The sequence below is a fragment of the Heptranchias perlo genome, chromosome 23 (assembly GCF_035084215.1).
Source record: "Heptranchias perlo isolate sHepPer1 chromosome 23, sHepPer1.hap1, whole genome shotgun sequence".
In the NCBI taxonomy this organism is placed as follows: Eukaryota; Metazoa; Chordata; class Chondrichthyes; order Hexanchiformes; family Hexanchidae; genus Heptranchias; species Heptranchias perlo.
In genome coordinates, this window is record NC_090347.1 from 1,332,570 (window position 1) to 1,347,201 (window position 14,632).

At 47.3% G+C, this 14,632-nt stretch overlaps 1 long non-coding RNA gene across 1 annotated transcript; it reads right to left on the reverse strand.

Moving 5' to 3' along the window:
- Positions 1-1,336: 1,336 nt before the first annotated feature.
- On the reverse strand, positions 1,337-13,101 carry LOC137341344 (uncharacterized). Its single transcript, XR_010967004.1, has 3 exons — positions 12,879-13,101; positions 5,844-5,976; positions 1,337-1,477 (listed from the first exon to the last, which is right to left on the reverse strand). It is a non-coding gene; the product is annotated as an uncharacterized lncRNA (long non-coding RNA).
- Between the last annotated feature and the right edge of the window lie 1,531 nt (positions 13,102-14,632).

Sequence of the window (14,632 nt, forward strand, 5' to 3'; positions counted from 1 at the left end):
CTTTTCTCTTTATCAATCTAAACTTCGCCCCACCTGAGCCCTCCCCCCTCTATTTAGTTTAAAGCCTTCTCTACCGCCCTAGTTATTCGATTTGCCAGAACACTGGTCCCAGCATGGTTCAGGTGAAGCCTGTCCCAACGGATCAGCTCCCTCTTTCCCCAGTACTGGTGCCAGTGCCCCATGAATCAAAACCCACTTCTCCCACACCAATCTTTGAGCCACACATTCATCTCTCTGATCTGATTTGCCCTGTGCCAATTTGCTCGTGGCTCAGGTAATAATCCGGAGATTATCACCTTTGCGGTTCTGCTCTTTAATTTAGTCCCTAGCTGCTCAAACTCCCTCTCCGGGGTCATTACTGGTCAAGGGTCTGTGCTCTGTGTGCCCACAGCCCCACTCTGTGAACACCTGCCTCACTGCACTCAACTCACCAGGGAGCCACTGGAACACTGTTGTGTGGAATTTAGAGAACATTGTACAGGAAACCTGCATCAGTCAAAGGATTCACATAATCTGTCGTCACCTGACAGGAACCTAAAGGATTTGAGGGTCCAGAGGTCGGGGTTTGGGGCAGTCCAGCACGTGTCAGCTTGGCTCCACTCGTAGCCCTCTCGCCACTGAGTCAGAGGTCGTGGACTCGAGACCCACTCCAGAGATTTGAGCCCAGAATTCATGGCCGACACTTCAGTGCAGAACTGAGGGAGCGCCGCACTGTCGGAGGGTCGGTACTGAGGGAGCGCCGCACTGTCGGAGGGTCAGTACTGAGGGAGCGCCGCACTGTCGGAGGGTCGGTACTGAGGGAGCGCCGCACTGTCGGAGGGTCAGTACTGAGGGAGCGCCGCACTGTCGGAGGGTCAGTACTGAGGGAGCGCCGCACTGTCGGAGGGTCGGTACTGAGGGAGCGCCGCACTGTCGGAGGGTCGGTACTGAGGGAGCGCCGCACTGTCAGAGGGTCAGTACTGAGGGAGCGCCGCACTGTCGGAGGGTCAGTACTGAGGGAGTGCCGCACTGTCGGAGGGTCAGTACTGAGGGAGCGCTGCACTGTCGGAGGGTCAGTACTGAGTGAGCGCCACACTGTCGGAGGGTCAGTACTGAGGGAGCGCCGCACTGTCGGAGGGTCAGTACTGAGGGAGCGCTGCACTGTCGGAGGGTCAGTACTGAGGGAGTGCTGCACTGACGGAGGGTCAGTACTGAGGGAGTGCTGCACTGACGGAGGGATAGCCCTGGGTATCCATTATTCTAACTCACTCTGGGGAAGTGGGTACAGTATAAGATGATAACACCGGCTCGGGTCACTCGGGGAGATCACCCGTCTCCCGCTGGCACATACCTGCCCGTTGGATCCACAGGTGTCATGGTGTATTTTGGTCGCATGTCGTGTCCTGCACTCCTCTGCCGTCCTGGGAAGACTGGTGAGGGGGTGCACAGCCAGGTCTCCAGCTCGGCCAGCCTCACCTGGCTCAACATCTCCAGCATCCTGTGAGAACAAGGGAACATTCTGATTACAGGCACGTCACAGTGTCCCAGTCACTCAACAACTAAAGATAGTGGCCTCGGTCGAAGGCAGACGGGATCGGTCTGTGCAGGGCCCAGGGGGGGATCGGTCTGTGTGGGATCGGACTGTGCAGGGCCCAGGGGGGGATCGGACTGTGTGGGATCGGACTGTGCAGGGCCCAGGGGGGGATCGGACTGTGTGGGATCGGACTGTGTGGGATCGGACTGTGTGGGATCGGTCTGTGTGGGATCGGTCTGTGTGGGATCGGTCTGTGTGGGATCGGTCTGTGTGGGATCGGTCTGTGTGGGATCGGACTGTGTGGGATCGGTCTGTGTGGGATCGGACTGTGTGGGATCGGACTGTGTGGGATCGGTCTGTGTGGGATCGGACTGTGTGGGATCGGTCTGTGTGGGATCGGACTGTGTGGGATCGGTCTGTGTGGGATCGGACTGTGTGGGATCGGTCTGTGTGGGATCGGTCTGTGTGGGATCGGACTGTGTGGGATCGGACTGTGTGGGATCGGTCTGTGTGGGATCGGACTGTGTGGGATCGGTCTGTGCAGGGCCCAGGGGGGGATCGGACTGTGTGGGATCGGACTGTGCAGGGCCGAGGGGGGGATCGGACTGTGTGGGATCGGACTGTGCAGGGCCCAGGGGGGATGGGACTGTGCAGGGCCCAGGGGGGATGGGACTGTGCAGGGCCCAGGGGGGGATCGGACTGTGCAGGGCCCAGGGGGGGATCGGTCTGTGTGGGATCGGTCTGTGTGGGATCGGACTGTGCAGGGCCCAGGGGGGGATCGGTCTGTGTGGGATCGGACTGTGCAGGGCCCAGGGGGGGATTGGACTGTGTGGGATCGGACTGTGCAGGGCCCAGGGGGGGATCGGTCTGTGTGGGATCGGACTGTGCAGGGCCCAGGGGGGGATCGGACTGTGTGGGATCGGTCTGTGTGGGATCGGTCTGTGTGGGATCGGTCTGTGTGGGATCGGACTGTGCAGGGCCCAGGGGGGGATCGGTCTATGTGGGATCGGTCTGTGTGGGATCGGACTGTGCAGGGCCCAGGGGGGGATCGGACTGTGTGGGATCGGACTGTGCAGGGCCCAGGGGGTGATCGGTCTATGTGGGATCGGTCTGTGTGGGATCGGACTGTGCAGGGCCCAGGGGGGGATCGGACTGTGTGGGATCGGACTGTGCAGGGCCCAGGGGGGGATTGGACTGTGTGGGATCGGTCTGTGTGGGATCGGTCTGTGTGGGATCGGTCTGTGTGGGATCGGACTGTGCAGGGCCCAGGGGGGGATCGGTCTATGTGGGATCGGTCTGTGTGGGATCGGACTGTGCAGGGCCCAGGGGGGGATCGGACTGTGTGGGATCGGACTGTGCAGGGCCCAGGGGGGGATCGGTCTATGTGGGATCGGTCTGTGTGGGATCGGACTGTGCAGGGCCCAGGGGGGGATCGGACTGTGTGGGATCGGACTGTGCAGGGCCCAGGGGGGGATCGGTCTGTGTGGGATCGGACTGTGCAGGGCCCAGGGGGGGATCAGTCTGTGTGGGATCGGACTGTGCAGGGCCCAGGGGGGGATCGGACTGTGTGGGATCGGACTGTGCAGGGCCCAGGGGGGGATCGGTCTGTGTGGGATCGGACTGTGCAGGGACCAGGGCAAGCGATGACATTTCAACTCCTGGGCCATTTCCATGTTCAGGCTCCAACTCCTGTCTGAACCCGACAGGAATCATGCCCGGCCAATGGGCAGGAGGAGGGCAGGGATTCAGGGGGACGGAACGAGGATTCGGGGGGAGGGGCGAGGCTTTGGGGGGAGGGAGTGGGGATTCGGGGGGAGGGAGTGGGGATTCGGGGGGAGGGAGTGGGGATTCGGGGGGAGGGAGTGGGGATTCGGGGGGAGGGAGTGCAGATTCGGGGGGAGGGAGTGGGGATTCGGGGGGAGGAGCGAGGCTTTGGGGGGAGGGAGTGGGGATTCGGGGGGAGGGAGTGGGGATTCGGGGGGAGGGAGTGGGGATTCGGGGGGAGGGAGTGGGGATTCGGGGGGAGGGAGTGCAGATTCGGGGGGAGGGAGTGGGGATTCGGGGGGAGGAGCGAGGCTTTGGGGGGAGGGAGTGGGGATTCGGGGGGAGGGAGTGGGGATTCGGGGGGAGGGAGTGGGGATTCGGGGGGAGGGAGTGGGGATTCGGGGGGAGGGAGTGCAGATTCGGGGGGAGGGAGTGGGGATTCGGGGGGAGGAGCGAGGCTTTGGGGGGAGGGAGTGGGGATTCGGGGGGAGGGAGTGGGGATTTGGGGGGAGGGGCGGGGATTCAGGGGGAGGCAGCGGGGATTTGGGGGGAGGGAGCGGGGATTTTGGGGGTGCGTGGGGATTTGGGGGAGGGAGCGGGGATTTGGGGGGAGGGAGCGGGGATTTGGGGGGAGGGATTGGGGATTCAGGGGGCAGGAGGTTACTGCCTGGGTTCCTCGGGAATGGTTAGGTAAGTGGATCGGATCCTGCAGAAGGGAAAACTCCAGTCAAGGGAGGGGTAGGGAAGTCCGGAGATGGGGGTAGCCTGAGGGTTCCTTGTGGGGTTCACTCCTGCTCGTCCTGGCCCACGAGGAATCTCTTCTCATGGGATTCTAGCCCAGTTCCGGTTCCATCACTGCTCCCCCCACTCAGACCTCAGGTTAAAATAGCAGCCCAGGTGCCAATGACGTCATATTTAAAGCGGACACCCTCGACTCGGACCAGGTGTCACTGCCGCCAGCAACTGCTTTTTTTTATTTGTTCATGGGATGTGGGCGTCGCTGGCGAGGCCGGCATTTATTGCCCATCCCTAATTGCCCTTGAGAAGGTGGTGGTGAGCCGCCTTCTTGAACCGCTGCAGTCCGTGTGGTGAAGGTTCTCCCACAGTGCTGTTAGGAAGGGAGTTCCAGGATTTTGACCCAGCGACAATGAAGGAACGGCGATATATTTCCAAGTCGAGATGGTGTGTGACTTGGAGGGGAACGTGCAGGTGGTGTTGTTCCCATGTACCTGCTGCTCTTGTCCTTCTAGGTGGTAGAGGTCGCGGGTTTGGGAGGTGCTGTCGAAGAAGCCTTGGCAAGTTGCTGCCGTGCATCCTGTGGATGGTACACACTGCAGCAACAGTGCGCCGGTGGTGAAGGGAGTGAATATTTATGCTACTTTGTCCTGGATGGTGTCGAACTTCTTGAGTGTTGTTGGAGCTGCACTCATCCAAGCAAGTGGAGAGTATTCCATCACACTCCTGACTTGTGCCTTGTAGATGGTGGAAAGGCTTTGTGGAGTCAGGAGGTGAGTCACTCACCACAGAATACCCAGCCTCTGACCTGCTCTTGTAGCCACAGTATTTATATGGCTGGTCCAGTTATGTTTCTGGTCAATGATGACCCCCAGGATGTTGATGGTGGGGGATTCGGCGATGGTAATGTTGTTGAATGTCAAGGGGAGGTGGTTAGACTCTCTCTTGTTGGAGATGGTCATTGCCTGGCACTTGTCTGGCACGAATGTTACTTGCCACTTGTCAGCCCAAGCCTGGATGTTGTCCCAGGTCTTGCTGCATGCGGGCTCGGACTGCTTCATTATCTGAGGGGTTGCGAATGGAACTGAACTTAAAACTGTCGTCAGCCAGATCGGGGCGGGAAGGAGTGGGTGGCCGCTCCTCCCCCACCTAATTTGCGCCATGCGAGGGGAGTTAAACTCGAGCCCAGTGTAACTGAGACACAAAGCCCACTAAACCCACATCGCATGAAAGCAAACTGCCTTGTATGATGGAGGAATGGAGTCACCAAAATCAAATTCAGGTGAGTTGGAGGAGACATCGTGGAGTATAACCACCTGCCTTGTAAGCACAAAGCTTCCTGTCACTCCTCCAACCTTCAGCTCTTAGTGACCGCTGGGCGGGACCATGGGTGGTTGGCTGTTGCACATTGTCTTTGGCCAGTCAGCGAGACACAGCCAGCAGTATAGCTCAGGATCCACTGGTTCTATGTCACTCTAAGCTCCCTCAGTTACATAGAATCATAGAAAGGTTACAGCGTAGAAGGAGGCCATTCAGCCCATTGAGTCCGTGCCGGCTCTATGCAAGAGCAATCCAGCTAGTCCCACTCCCCCACCCTGCAAATATTTTCCTTTCAGGTACTTATCCAGTTCCCTTTTGAAGGCTGTGATTGAATCTGCCTCCACCACCGCCTCATTACAACGTACTTCAGCTGAACGTACATCACTGCGATACACGGAGGAGTTCGTCTCACCTTGACCTTTCAGCCAAGGGTCATTTAGACATCGACTGTCAGCCGCACAGTGATGCTGTGGGGAGCTGAGATCTCGCAGCGTTCTCCAAGAACCCTTACCTTTGACCTCCAGTCAGGTCGCGGTCTGTACGATGACCCTTTCCTTGCTTTGTCCACCCAAAGAGGTTGGTTTCTTGTTTCAGATTAAAGGGCAGTTTCACTCCCCTGCTGACAAACATCTTGATGATATCACCTGCAGCAAGAGAGAGACAAGATGGTGACGATGGAGACATGACCTGCTGTACTCTGGGAGGGGAGCAGTTCACACAATTGTTCCGCATAGAATTTTACAGCACAGTGGGAGGCCACTCGGCCCATCATGCCAGTGCCAGCTCTGAGCTCTCCCCTCAATCCCACTCCCCTGTCCTTTCCCCATTCGACCCATCGCCCCTGTACCCACCTCTGAACGAGCTCTCCCCTCAGTCCCACTCCCTACCCTTTCCCCATTCGACCCATCGCCCCTGTACCCCCCTCTGAACGAGCTCTCCCCTCAGTCCCACTCCCTTACCCTTTCCCCAGACCTTTTTAAATTATTCTTATTTAAATATTTCTTCACTTCCCTTTTAAAAACTGTTCTGGATTCTGCCTCTTCCACTCATTCTGGTCGGGCATCCTGTGTACAAAATAAGGAGTATATTACCCTTTATATTACCCTTTATATTACCCTTTATATTACCCTTTATATTACCCTTTATATTACCCTTTATATTACCCTTTATATTACCCTTTATATTACCCTTTATATTACCCTTTATATTACCCTTTATATTACCCTTTATATTACCCTTTATATTACCCTTTATATTACCCCCTTTATATTACCCTTTATATTACCCTTTATATTACCCCTTTATATTACCCTTTATATTACCCTTTATATTACCCTTTATATTACCCTTTATATTACCCTTTATATTACCCCTTTATATTACCCTTTATATTACCCTTTATATTACCCTTTATATTACCCTTTATATTACCCTTTATATTACCCCCTTTATATTACCCTTTATATTACCCTTTATATTACCCTTTATATTACCCCCTTTATATTACCCTTTATATTACCCTTTATATTACCCTTTATATTACCCCCTTTATATTACCCTTTATATTACCCTTTATATTACCCTTTATATTACCCCCTTTATATTACCCTTTATATTACCCTTTATATTACCCTTTATATTACCCCCTTTATATTACCCTTTATATTACCCATTATATTACCCTTTATATTACCCTTTATATTACCCCCTTTATATTACCCTTTATATTACCCATTATATTACCCATTATATTACCCTTTATATTACCCTTTATATTACCCTTTATATTACCCTTTATATTACCCATTATATTACCCCCTTTATATTACCCTTTATATTACCCCCTTTATATTACCCTTTATATTACCCTTTATATTACCCTTTATATTACCCCCTTTATATTACCCATTATATTACCCCCTTTATATTACCCTTTATATTACCCTTTATATTACCCTTTATATTACCCCCTTTATATTACCCTTTATATTACCCCCTTTATATTACCCTTTATATTACACCCTTTATATTACCCTTTATATTACCCTTTATATTACCCCCTTTATATTACCCTTTATATTACCCTTTATATTACCCCCTTTATATTACCCTTTATATTACCCCCTTTATATTACCCTTTATATTACCCTTTATATTACCCCCTTTATATTACCCTTTATATTACCCTTTATATTACCCTTTATATTACCCTTTATATTACCCCCTTTATATTACCCTTTATATTACCCTTTATATTACTCTTTATATTACCCCCTTTATATTACCCCCTTTATATTACCCTTTATATTACCCCCTTTATATTACCCTTTATATTACCCTTTATATTACCCTTTATATTACCCTTTATATTACCCTTTATATTACCCCCTTTATATTACCCTTTATATTACCCTTTATATTACCCTTTATATTACCCCCTTTATATTACCCCCTTTATATTACCCTTTATATTACCCTTTATATTACCCTTTATATTACCCTTTATATTACCCTTTATATTACCCCCTTTATATTACCCTTTATATTACCCTTTATATTACCCCCTTTATATTACCCTTTATATTACCCTTTATATTACCCTTTATATTACCCCCTTTATATTACCCTTTATATTACCCCCTTTATATTACCCCCTTTATATTACCCTTTATATTACCCTTTATATTACCCCCTTTATATTACCCTTTATATTACCCCCTTTATATTATCCTTTATATTACCCTTTATATTACCCCCTTTATATTACCCTTTATATTACCCTTTATATTACCCCCTTTATATTACCCTTTATATTACCCTTTATATTACCCTTTATATTACCCCCTTTATATTACCCTTTATATTACCCTTTATATTACCCCCTTTATATTACCCTTTATATTACCCCCTTTATATTACCCTTTATATTACCCCCTTTATATTACCCTTTATGTTACCCCTTTATATTACCCCCTTTATATTACCCTTTATATTACCCCCTTTATATTACCCTTTATATTACCCCCTTTATATTACCCTTTATATTACCCCCTTTATATTACCCTTTATATTACCCCCTTTATATTACCCTTTATATTACCCTTTATATTACCCCCTTTATATTACCCCTTTATATTACCCTTTATATTACCCCCTTTATATTACCCTTTATATTACCCCCTTTATATTACCCTTTATATTACCCCCTTTATATTACCCTTTATATTACCCCCTTTATATTACCCTTTATATTACCCCCTTTATATTACCCTTTATATTACCCCCTTTATATTACCCTTTATATTACCCCCTTTATATTACCCCCTTTATATTACCCTTTATATTACCCCCTTTATATTACCCCCTTTATATTACCCTTTATATTACCCCCTTTATATTACCCCCTTTATATTACCCTTTATATTACCCCCTTTATATTACCCTCTATATTACCCTTTATATTACCCCCTTTATATTACCCTTTATATTACCCTTTATATTACCCCCTTTATATTACCCCCTTTATATTACCCTTTATATTACCCCCTTTATATTACCCTTTATATTACCCCCTTTATATTCCCCCCTTTATATTACCCCCTTTATATTACCCTTTATATTACCCCCTTTATATTACCCTTTATATTACCCCCTTTATATTACCCTTTATATTACCCCCTTTATATTACCCTTTATATTACCCCCTTTATATTACCTGCTTTATATTACCCCCTTTATATTACCCTTTATATTACCCCCTTTATATTACCCTTTATATTACCCCCTTTATATTACCCCCTTTATATTACCCCCTTTATATTACCCTTTATATTACCCCCTTTATATTACCCCCTTTATATTACCCTTTATATTACCCTTTATATTACCCTTTATATTACCCCCTTTATATTACCCCCTTTATATTACCCTTTATATTACCCTTTATATTACCCTTTATATTACCCCCTTTATATTACCTCCTTTATATTACCCTTTATATTACCCTTTATATTACCCCCTTTATATTACCCCCTTTATATTACCCTTTATATTACCCTTTATATTACCCCCTTTATATTACCCTTTATATTACCCCCTTTATATTACCCTTTATATTACCCCCTTTATATTACCCTTTATATTACCCCCTTTATATTACCCTTTATATTACCCCCTTTATATTACCCTTTATATTACCCCCTTTATATTACCCTTTATATTACCCCCTTTATATTCCCCCCTTTATATTACCCTTTATATTACCCTTTATATTACCCTTTATATTACCCCCTTTATATTACCCTTTATATTACCCCCTTTATATTACCCCTTTATATTACCCCTTTATATTACCCTTTATATTACCCCCTTTATATTACCCTTTATATTACCCCCTTTATATTATCCTTTATATTACCCCCTTTATATTACCCCTTTATATTACCCCCTTTATATTACCCTTTATATTACCCCCTTTATATTACCCTTTATATTACCCCCGTTATATTACCCTTTATATTACCCCCTTTATATTACCCCTTTATATTACCCCCTTTATATTACCCTTTATATTACCCCCTTTATATTACCCTTTATATTACCCCCTTTATATTACCCTTTATATTACCCCCTTTATATTACCCTTTATATTACCCCCTTTATATTACCCTTTATATTACCCCCTTTATATTCCCCCCTTTATATTACCCTTTATATTACCCCCTTTATATTACCCTTTATATTACCCCCTTTATATTACCCCTTTATATTACCCCCTTTATATTACCCTTTATATTACCCCCTTTATATTACCCTTTATATTACCCCCTTTATATTATCCTTTATATTACCCCCTTTATATTACCCCTTTATATTACCCCCTTTATATTACCCTTTATATTACCCCCTTTATATTACCCTTTATATTACCCCCGTTATATTACCCTTTATATTACCCCCTTTATATTACCCCTTTATATTACCCCCTTTATATTACCCTTTATATTACCCCCTTTATATTACCCCCTTTATATTACCCTTTATATTACCCTTTATATTACCCCCTTTATATTACCCTTTATATTACCCCCTTTATATTACCCCCTTTATATTACCCTTTATATTACCCTTTATATTACCCCTTTATATTACCCCCTTTATATTACCCTTTATATTACCCCCTTTACATTACCCCTTAACTTAACTTAACAACCCTTTAGCTCCATATTATCCACCTAGCTAATTTACTTAATAATCTATCTGTAATATCCTTACAGTACGATGTCTTTGGCCCTGAAATTCATCCTCTCCAATGTTACCAGTGTCATTGAGGGGAAAGGACAGGATTTGCAAGGACACAGTTTAAACCAATTCTGCGATATTAGCTGTTCTGTCCTTGTCTGTATTGGAATAATGTAAAAACATATCGTCATTCTTACAGGTAATATACTCCTTATTCTGTACTGTACACAGGGACAGTGTGAGCAGGAACTGGACCATTAACTGAACCATTTACCATATCGTATATTAATGTTTTCAGCAGTATATCACCCCTTACTCCTGATAACACTCCGTGTACAGTACAGGGTGAGGAGTATATCACCCTCTTACTCCTGATAACACTCCGTGTACAGTACAGGGTGAGGAGTATATCACCCCTTACTCCTGATAACACTCCGTGTACAGTACAGGGTGAGGAGTATATCACCCCTTACTCCTGATAACACTCCGTGTACAGTACAGGGTGAGGAGTATATCACCCCTTACTCCTGATAACACTCCGTGTACAGTACAGGGTAAGGAGTATATCACCCTCTTACTCCTGATAACACTCCGTGTACAGTACAGGGTGGGGAGTATATCACCCCTTACTCCTGATAACACTCCGTGTACAGTACAGGGTGAGGAGTATATCACCCCCTTACTCCTGATAACACTCCGTGTACAGTACAGGGTGAGGAGTATATCACCCCTTACTCCTGATAACACTCCGTGTACAGTACAGGGTGAGGAGTATATCTCCCCCTTACTCCCGATAACACTCCGTGTACAGTACAGGGTGAGGAGTATATCACCCTCTTACTCCTGATAACACTCCGTGTACAGTACAGGGTGAGGAGTATATCACCCTCTTACTCCTGATAACACTCCGTGTACAGTACAGGGTGAGGAGTATATCACCCCTTACTCCTGATAACACTCCGTGTACAGTACAGGGTAAGGAGTATATCACCCTCTTACTCCCGATAACACTCCGTGTACAGTACAGGGTGGGGAGTATATCACCCCCTTACTCCTGATAACACTCCGTGTACAGTACAGGGTGAGGAGTATATCACCCTCTTACTCCTGATAACACTCCGTGTACAGTACAGGGTGAGGAGTATATCACCCTCTTACTCCTGATAACACTCCGTGTACAGTACAGGGTGAGGAGTATATCACCCCTTACTCCTGATAACACTCCGTGTACAGTACAGGGTAAGGAGTATATCACCCTCTTACTCCCGATAACACTCCGTGTACAGTACAGGGTGGGGAGTATATCACCCCCTTACTCCTGATAACACTCCGTGTACAGTACAGGGTGAGGAGTATATCACCCCTTACTCCTGATAACACTCCGTGTACAGTACAGGGTGAGGAGTATATCACCCCTTACTCCTGATAACACTCCGTGTACAGTACAGGGTGAGGAGTATATCACCCTCTTACTCCTGATAACACTCCGTGTACAGTACAGGGTGAGGAGTATATCACCCCTTACTCCTGATAACACTCCGTGTACAGTACAGGGTAAGGAGTATATCACCCTCTTACTCCCGATAACACTCCGTGTACAGTACAGGGTGGGGAGTATATCACCCCCTTACTCCTGATAACACTCCGTGTACAGTACAGGGTGAGGAGTATATCACCCCTTACTCCTGATAACACTCCGTGTACAGTACAGGGTGAGGAGTATATCACCCCCTTACTCCTGATAACACTCCGTGTACAGTACAGGGTGAGGAGTATATCACCCCCTTACTCCTGATAACACTCCGTGTACAGTACAGGGTGAGGAGTATATCACCCCCTTACTCCTGATAACACTCCGTGTACAGTACAGGGTGGGGAGTATATCACCCCCTTACTCCTGATAACACTCCGTGTACAGTACAGGGTGGGGAGTATATCACCCCCTTACTCCTGATAACACTCCGTGTACAGTACAGGGTGGGGAGTATATCACCCCCTTACTCCCGATAACACTCCGTGTACAGTACAGGGGGAGGATTAAAGCAATGGAAAGCACATTCCAGGTTGTGTCAAATTCCGAAGGTTTGTATCCTCTGACATCCCTGGGTAATTAAATGTGACCAACACCTAGGTTCCTGGTCTGAGAGGGCGCAGGGAGTGTAGTCAAAGGGTTAATGCCGCTGCCCTTTGTTGTGAGATCGCAGCCCGAGTGCTGCCTTTTTGTGTTCTGAACCCATTCCCCAGAGCAGCACTGAACCCGGCCCATAACCTACTGATTATAACTGAACACTGAACGATCCTTTACCATTGGGCCCGTCTGTCTGTGAGGCGGAGATGAATCTGGGAGGTCGGTGACGTGACCAGGCTGTTACCCCGCTGTCCAGGGGGGTCTGGTGTTGCTTCTTCCCAGGAGAACACCGTCAATGTGATATTAATCAGTGAGGCCCACGGTCTTCAGCCCGAGATCAGCCTGCGATCGAGACTTTAACAGAGAGCTTTCTGCTCCGGCAGCGTGGGCTCTGACTATCGCAGCTCCACTTTACCCAATGCTCAGCCTCGCTCCACTTCCTGTTGCTTTGATGTCACTTCAACTCAAGGAAGAAAACTCCTAATGAAGGACACATGTGGCCCTCGGAAACAGGCCGAGGCCTCTCTGTACAATCACTGCTGCCCCTGGGAGAGACCAACGGGACACACGCTCCTGGGACTCCAACTTATATCCCTGTGGGCCAGAAACACAAGGGTAGAGTTTCATACGGGGTATGGTAGTGTCGTAGTTCTGTTGCTGGACTAATAATCCAGAGATCATGAGTTCAAATCCCACCAAGGCAGTTTGAGAATATTGAATTCAGTTTCAAAAATCTGGCAGTAAAAAGCTGGGCACAATCTCCCAATCCTCCTTAGATCGGAGGGCAGTGCCGGAGGACTGGAGGATTGCAAAAAACGGGAGAGGGATAAACCTGGCAATTACAGGCCAGTCAGCCTAACGCTGGTGGTGGGGAAACTTTGAGAGACAATAATCCGAGACAAAATTAATTGGCACTTGGGGAAAGGTATGGGCCAATAAATGATGGGATTTGTGAAAGGAAAATCGTGTTTGACGAACTTGATTGAATTCTTTGACGACAGGCCAGTCAGTTTAACCTCGGTGGTGGGGAAACTTCTAGAAACGATAATCCGGGACAGAATTAACAGTCACTTGTACGAGGGTGGATTGATTAGGGAAAGTCAGCATGGATTTGTTAAAAGCAAATCGTGTTTAACTAACCTGATAGAGTTTTTTGATGAGGTAACAGAGAGGGTCGATGAGGGCAATGCAGTTGATGTTGTGTATATGGATTTTCAAAAGGCGTTTGATAAAGTGCCACATAATAGGCTTATCATCAAGATTGAAGCCCATGGAATAAAAGGGGCAGTGGTAGCACGGATATGAAATTGACAAAGTGACAGGAACCAGAGAGTAGTGGTGAACGGTTGTTTTTCGGACTGGAGGGAGGTATACAGTGGTGTTCCCCAGGGGTCGGTGCTGGGACCACTGCTTTTCTTGATATATATTAATGACTTGGACTTGGGTGTACAGGGCACAATTTCAAAATCTGCAGATGACTCAAAACTCGGAAGTGTAGTGAACAGTGAGGAGGATAGTGATAGACTTCAAGAGGATATAGACAGGCTGGAGGAATGGGCGGACACGAGGCAGATGAAATTTAACTCAGAGAAGTGCAAAGTGATACATTTTGGCAGGATGGATGAGGAGAGGCAATAAATGGTACAATTCTAAAAGGGGGTGCAGGAACAGAGAGATCTGGGGGGTATATGTGCACAAATCGTTGAAGGTGGCAGGACAGGTTGAGAAAGCAGTTAAAAAAGCATACGGGATCCTGGGCTTTATAAATAGAGGCATAGAGTACAAAAGCAAGGAAGTTATGATGAACCTTTATAAAACACTGGTTCAGCCACAACTGGAGTATTGTGTCCAGTTCCGGGCACCGCACTTTAGGAAAGATGTGAAGGCCTTAGAGAGGGTGCAGAAGAGATTTACTAGAATGATTCCAGGGA